Source organism: Centruroides sculpturatus, unplaced genomic scaffold (assembly GCF_000671375.1).
Source record: "Centruroides sculpturatus isolate CEXI.00-Female unplaced genomic scaffold, Cexi_2.0 scaffold583, whole genome shotgun sequence".
In the NCBI taxonomy this organism is placed as follows: domain Eukaryota; kingdom Metazoa; phylum Arthropoda; class Arachnida; order Scorpiones; family Buthidae; genus Centruroides; species Centruroides sculpturatus.
Window position 1 is genome coordinate 265,928 of NW_019384800.1, and position 8,396 is coordinate 274,323.

An 8,396-nucleotide genomic window follows, 5' to 3' on the forward strand; every position below is an offset into this window, starting at 1 on the left:
TTATAAATGGAAAAATATCAATTGAAAAAATATATTTTTTCAATTGATATTTTTCCATTTATAAGATAAACTTTTAACTTTAAAGTTAATATATATATTAATATGTATGTACTTTTTTTATATTTACTTTATGTTAGTGTTTTATTATTTATAATGTAGAAAATATTAATCATGTTTTGTAACACATCTTTTTAATATTTTAATAAAAAAATGTTAAATAAAAATGCTATAAATTGATAAAATGTGCTTAATAAATATAGTCTATAATTATTTACTTTACATAATTAATTTGACATTTCTCTTTATTATATTTACTATATGCAAATGTTTCAGCATTTAAAAAAAAAAATGTGCTATGAAACATGATTGATATTTCATTATACATTTTTAATATCTTAAATACTGTAACAACTAAATCATCAAGTAAAAATACCGCAATGAATAAAATATAATTAATATGTATATTTTATTGCAGTTGATTAGTTCGACTGTTTACTATATTTACTTCATGTAAACGTTTTAATACTTAAAATATACAAAAAGAAAAAAATATTTTAAGCACTGCAGTAATAAAAATATGGAATGAAAAGTCACAATCAATACACAGTATATATTTGATTGTAATTGCAAAACTTGGCTGTCTTTATTATATTTTACTGTATGCGAGTTTGTTGGGTATTTAAAATGAGAAACGAAACATGATTAATGTTGGAAAAACGTAATTAACATTGGTTAAAACAACTGTAAAAACCTGTCCACAAGCACCGAAACTCACAGATAGTAGCGACATCTAGTACGAGACTTCAAGTACCTCGAGACAGCACTAGCAGTGTGGAGGCAACTACTGCACTGGTAGACAGTCTATCCCGTTCTTTCTATCAGTAACGCCGATCGTAACGCATTATAAACGTGTTAAATGTGCTTATGTTGTGTGTAAAGTATTATGCTTCAGTTTTAGATTATAAGAGTGGGTTTTTGGAACCTTTCGAAGATATTGAGGAGCATACTGGACTCGGATGTTTGGTGTGACTGACCTACAGAGATAGGCTCAAAGACGAAACAGGTAAAGTCGTTGCCATTTGTATCAATATATAGATGCAGTGTATGATTAGCTGTCGGAGTGTAAATAGGGTTACAACCATTTATAAATAGTAACAAAAGAAAGGTTTTTGAACTGTTCTACTTTAACTTTAATAATGAATTTGTAAGTGTTATAATATATTACTTATTTTTAATCCATTACTTTTTTTATGAAGTGAGTGTTTTTCGAATTCGATTCAAAATTCGCGCAATTGTAATATATTTAAACATTACAAATATATGGATTATTGTGATATTGTTTCTTATAGTTTTTGTTCGATTTAATTATATCAGATAATATTTAATTATATCTGACAAGCCTTTATGAAGTACAGCATTGAACTATATATTAAATTAACTCTAATTAAGTGCTGGTAGTAAAAGGGTATTTTTTTGCTCTCGCTACTACAGGAATTAATCCAGACTGTTAGTATTTCTAATATAATTGCATTTAACTAGTCATGTTATTTATATTTGTTTTAAATTAACTATAAAAACTGTGTTGTTAACTTAATTATTTTATAAATATATTACATTAAAACTTTCTTTTATTTTTTAAAATAATTCAGTTAATGTTTTAGTTGTTTGTAATAAATGTAACTTATATGCTATGTTAGGATATAATGTACTGTATAGTACTGTACAATTATATGCTGAGTTACAGTTATTTTACTTATTATAATTCTCGTAAATGATTATTTGCAAATCTTTATATTTTCATTCTATTTTATATATTTTGTAATTTTTAAAACACATAATTTTAAATTATTTTTATTTATTTATTTATTTAATTTTTAAGTAACTTAGTTACAATGTAAAATATTAACTCACAGTTACTATTATTTTATTAATTGCAGGTGTTTTATTAATGATTATGTTTTTTGTTAATATTTTTATATAATTTTTATTTCATATTTGAAATATATTTTAATAACTTTACAGTATTTTTTTTCTGTTTTGGTAAATATTTACAATTTTATTTTATTTTTTAATGTTTATAATTTTTTAAAGTTGTTTTCAAATACATTACTTAAAATATTGTATTTATTTATTTTTAATCATTAAATTTATACTTTAGTTGTTATAATTGTAACTTACAATTATTTTGTAAGTTAACTCATAGTCATTTTACTTGTAATGCTTGTTAATGATTATGTTTTTGTAAATATTTATGAACCGTTAGCTCGCTAGTTTACATTAATTATAATTTTTTTAATTTTGATTTTGTATTTAAAATATATTTATTTTATTTTATGTAATTTTATAATGTTTTTGAGCGTGTGATTCATTAAGCTTATATTTATATTCATTATTAATAATTACATTTATTATTTTTCTATTCGTTATATTTTATTTTAATATCTTAATTATCTATCATTTGTTAATTATTTTTATTTAAACTGCAGAATACTTGTTTTTTTAAGAGGGGAAAAATAAATTAAAACTGTAAATTCGTAAATATTTAGTGTTTAATCACGAAATTAAAAAAATAAAATAAAATAAAAATTTTAAAATTTTTGCTGAAATTTTTATATTTTTGTACAACTTGTAATTATGAAAAATCGAATAATGATAAAAAAAATTTATTTTTTTGTTTTTGGATAATTAAGTTTACTTCCATATTAAAATGTTTCGAATCTTTTCAGTTCTTTATAAATATTCATTTTTCTTTAAGAACGTAATTAATTAAGGATTAAAAATTCCTAACGTCAATGCCTTAACTGCTAAACAATACAAATTATTCGTGGGGGAATGTTTTCTTTAATATAATGAATGTATGAGCGACGATTGAAATTTAAGGATTGAAAACATTCTTGAATATTATTATTATTAGAAATTTTATATATTTATTTATTTTTCATATTTATATACGCCTATATTTTATTTATTATTTTAACGTATTAAATATATATATATGTCTGTGTGTGTATGTCCATATTTTTTATTTTGATTTTTATTCTTCTTGTCACTTTCTTAGCAGTGTAGACTTACATAAAAGTTCTTACTTTTATGTAGTCTACTTTTTTATTTTTCTTGTCTTGTTGATGTTTTGGCATTTATTTTGTTTACTTTATGCTACTGTTAGAATTTTTGTAGTTTTTTTATCCTCTACAATATAAGAAAATCTACTGTATCCTATATCCTAGATATACATATTTTGATAGTTTAATTTTTCTTACTTTGCCTATATTATATTTGATTTTATATTTGCTTTTTAATATATACATATTTATGTTTAAGAGTATATTTTATATATGACATTATATATAAAAATTTATATGCATATTTGTACATTCATACATTTTCCCCCTTTAATCTTGCAATATTAAACTTTTTTCGTTATTTTACGCACGCTTTCCTATTTTATCACAAAAATATAATATAACTTCCATTACTCTATCTCTGTTCTTATCATTTCCTTATATTTTATTATGATATTTATCTATGTATATTATATAAGTATTTTTTTAAAAAAAATTATTTAAATAATAATGATAAAAAAATATTGATATTATTCTAAGTTTTTTTTTTATCTAGAATCAAATTTTATAAATATTATTTTCTGTTTTCTACAATATTTTTTTTAATAATATTTCTATTTCACAAATTTCATTATGTTATATACATACTTTATCCAATTTCATTTTACTAACTTATTCCTTGGATTTGTTTTCGAATTATGGTCAATAAAATTTCTTGGTTCCATTAATATGTTTTGATGTGTATAGCAAATATATTTAAATGAAGGAGTAGAGAATTTATTGATGTGGGTGTAATGGAAATTCTAAAGAGGAAATGAAGTTCTTGCCAAATTATTATTATGTTCTTAATATACACTATGGTCAATTCGATTTAAACTAGTTTTAATCATCCCTGGCGCAAAATGAAAATGGCAAAAAAAAATAATAATAATTTAATGATGTACTGTACCTAATTTAAATTGAAAATGAATAGATGATGGTGATGATGGTGATGATGATGATGATTAATTTCAGTATGGCGTAACGTGTTTATAAGAAAATATTAAAAAAATTACTTACATTAATTGAAAAACTTATATATTTGTGATGATAAATAATTACTATAATGAAGTATTTACTTTACCTATTACGTTAATATGGCGACTGATTTAGAAGATAGTCACTTGTTCGTTTTTGGAGCGTGATAACAAATGGTTTGTACCAAGGACATCATTTAAGGTCTTAAACTGTTATATCAACCAGAAAAATCAACAACGACGAAAAATGTTTTTGTGGCCATTGTATCGATAGTTTTGTTTTATTTTTTTAAGATAAAACTTCAATAAAGATGTACTGTTCTTGCAAGAAAGTTTCTTTCAATTCTTTAAATTAGTTTAAATTACTCTAAATTACTTTGTCTCATAATCTTATTAAAATTGTTTAAATTGTTCCTTTTTTAATAGTTTATTGTTTAAAAAACAATAAAATACTAGTTCTTATATATTTTATTAAGAGTTATTTTAATATCAAACTAAATTTGATTTAGTGAGTTATATTTATGTTATACATTTTTAATTTGAACTGGATTTTCTTTATTGTAATTTTTTACAATAATTCTCATGATAGTTATGTGAACTTTTATATTTAGATTAAAATTGTTTTTTAATGGCCATTAATAGATTTCGCAACCAGTTTTAATAAAGAAATTTACTTTGATGTATACTTATAATAGTTTTATAGAGGGTGTATCAAAAGCCGTAGCCATAGATATAAACTAAAAATATATAATTTGTATACATCATTTATTTAATGGTATAATTAAACCGAGCTCCTTGTATGAGTTTATTTCTCTTGTGTTAGTTGTTCATTTTCAATGTCTGTAAGTTAAAATAATGTAAATAATAAATGAAATATCTATGAGTACGAACTGTCGGAACATCTTATATATTGTAATATAATATATTAAATATAAATAAAATAATTTATAGTAGAAATTATAATGTTTACGCATTATATTATATTCGTAATTGTTTAAATTGTAATTATTCGAATAATTGATCTCTTAATGAATACTTAGAGTGCTAAATTATGCTAAAGTTTAGCATTTCGGATGTTGCCCTACTTAAAGAACCTATTACGAATTACCCACTTAAAGAAAAAATAATAATAATTCACGCAGAAAAATATGTTTTATTCACTAGGAACCGAATTCATGTTTTTCGGTAACATGCCAAATTTTCTAACCACCTGAGATACATATTTTTCCTTTTTGTAATGTTATCGAAAAGCGTGGGCTCGGTTCCCACTAGAAATTAAATATATTTTTCGGTCTACATTTAAGTTAGTGTCTTTGGAATTCATACAAAATTTATACTTTGAATGTTAATCGAGTTGTTTCGTAATTATATATAGATCTAAATTTAATTTAACAAGAAAACAAATTGTATTTTAACATTATTACATTTATTTTAATTTTATAGGCTATATATTCCTAATTAATTAACTTTTAGAGTATCAAATTTCTTTTTGAAAGATTTATTGCTTTGGTCATAAATGAATTCTTCTCGAAAGAAGTTCTTTTCTATTTATTTTGTAACATTATTCAACAAAATTACATATGATGTAGCTTTTCGACAGTTTAAATATAGAAATATTTCAAAATGAAAAATTGATATTTTGAAAATTGAATTTCATCTACATTATCATTATAGAAGGCATGACTATATTTTGACTTTTTCTTCAATAATTCTAAGCAAATCATTTCTTAAAATGAATACTATGCATCATTTATCAGTCATTCGAATCGTCTAAGCCAGGACAACGTTCTCAATATTGATCCAAAATTTTACAAGAGAGAGAGAGAAAAAGATTTCAACCTTTCTTTCCAGACAAATTTTGGCTAAATGCCATCTATACATTTGAACTAAACATTGCCAAAAACCGGAACACGCACACTAAAGTATTTAAAAAATTTTTTGCTGTAGTCAATCTTTATATTGTTGTCATTGTTATTTTGAATCAAGGATATAAACTTAGATAAGAGTATTATTGATAAATGTCAGTTAAACATTTGCTTGTAAACTGATAGTAGCAATGCATTTTTTAGGTTACTGTTTATCTATCTTCTTCGTATGCTGTTGAGTTATTTTTCATTATAAAAATTTATACATCAGGTCGTTTTTTTCTTTCAAAAATCCATCTTTAAATTATTAAATTTCAGTTTATAATACATTTTTAAGTTATAAACCAGAACTTAATCTTTCTTTAAACCATGTATTACAGACTTTTTTCACGTTTTACTTTACAAAGATAATTAAATTAATTCTAGAAATTTTAAAACTTAATTTATAAAAGTAATGCAATTGCTTTAGTTTTTTCAAATAGTAATATATATATATATATATATAATGTGTGTGTGTGTGTAAGTTATTTTTTTGCGCAACTTTTAATATTGAAGGAATGGATGAAAATACAGATTGAGTGCCAAATCGTTTGGTTCCGCAATTATATTTATAGTNTTAACATTATTACATTTATTTTAATTTTATAGGCTTTAACTTTTAATATTGAAGGAATGGATGAAAATACAGATTGAGTGCCAAATCGTTTGGTTCCGCAATTATATTTATAGTAACTAAAATGTTGATAAAATGATGAATATTGAAGTTTTAATAATATGCCAACAAGTATTTTTGCGTAAATTATCAATGTCATGCATTTTTATCTATAGAATATCAATACTAAAATTGAGCATGATTTATCAATTTTGACATATTTTGATGAATTTTTCTTTTTCAAATTTCCTAAAATTTGTATTAAATTTAAGTTTTTTATGTTCATTTTTTAATATAGAAAATCGTGTTTTAAATAAAATTTACATGAAATAAACCTAAGTGTATATAAAATACTAAGTAAATAAGGTGTATTGATGATGCTTAATGTATTGATAAAGCTTAAATAATGATGAATTCTAAAGGAAGAATTACAAATTTCTATGTAAAGAAAAGTCGTCATTTTTTTATACGTAAAAATAATTCACATTAAAGTGACTATCACTGCTGCACAACAAATGTTCTGTTATTGATACATAGTTATTTCTTTGTTACATATTTCTCATATATAGTTCATGTAACGCAAATAACTATGACTACTGAATGTTAGTAATCATAAGTATCTATATTTTAGATAGAAAAAACTTGTAACTTTATCGTTTAAAAGATTTATTGGATATCCTATGTTACACATTTCTTTCGTTGGCATATTGAAAGTGATATTTTATTTAAAGGATGAAATCTCAGAAGTTAGCTGCTAATTTTGGAGCATCGCCCAAGTTAAATACATCAACACAGCATCTAAGAGTCTAAATCCATATTTCTAATGGAGATAAATGACATTTATGCAATTTTTTAAACTCCTTCAACAACTTCATACTTCAAGTTTTCTATATGCTAAAACTAAACAAAGATAGTTTTAATCTTATCCCTAATTTTCCTATTATTCTATTTTGATACGTATTGTTGATAGAATAATTATATCCAAAAGTAGACCAACTTATATATTTATATTTATATATATTTAATCTCTTTTAAAAGTTATCCTTTTACTATTGCCATTTCCCTATACTTGGAGTGAAGCCATTGGATGGTGATTAAGGTTTTTATCCTGCTGACTATACTGTGTATTAATAGTATGTAATGGTCTATAAATAAAATACCCGGTACGTTTATTATTAAAAAAAAAAGTTAAGATGTTGGCAAAAAGTGTTAAAGGTAAAAATATATTTTTGCTATCAAACTACTTCCTATAGTCACCATACTTGTTAAATAGGACGTAAGTATGAGTGTGTTTTCAAGGAATATAACCGCTTATAAAGTTAAACAATTGTTCTTTCATTCTTTTTAAGGTTAGAAACAATGTTTTTTATTCATTTAAATAATTATTACAACGTTAAAAATTTTAAAAATGTGCTTAATATGTTAATTTATAATTACTTACTTTTAAATTTATTATATGGTAATATACATTTATATTTCTTTTTAAATCTTTTAAAATGTCATTAGTTTAAGTAAATACTTTTTTAAAATTCAATAATAGAACATAAATAATTGTTTTTTATATTTTAATATTACAGCAATATTTAATTTGATATTAAAATTAATTGGTTAATTAATAACTTTGTAAAAACGCTCGTATATATACATAAAAATCAGTTTGAAATGTTTATTTGTTATATTTACGAGTTATAAATCTTTAGACTATTTTAATTAAAATTTTACATAATTCAAATTTAAAATAAAAAAAAAATTTAATAAATTTATATAAATTTTTCTTTGGTTAAATATATTATTCAAAATT

At 22.3% G+C, this 8,396-nt stretch overlaps 1 protein-coding gene across 4 annotated transcripts in view; it reads left to right on the forward strand.

Moving 5' to 3' along the window:
- LOC111629527 overlaps positions 1-8,396 on the forward strand; it is a 188,529-nt gene that overhangs the window by 31,428 nt on the left and 148,705 nt on the right. Inside the window, exon 1 of one of the 4 annotated variants that reach the window (XR_002757349.1) lies at positions 527-1,063. The exons of 2 other annotated variants lie outside the window; for them this stretch is intronic. The gene's annotated coding sequence lies outside the window, so the exon portion shown is untranslated. Of the gene's footprint in view, positions 1-526; positions 1,064-6,899; positions 7,945-8,396 lie in introns of those variants that run through there. One more of the 4 variants, XR_002757350.1, reaches the window with a different exon arrangement.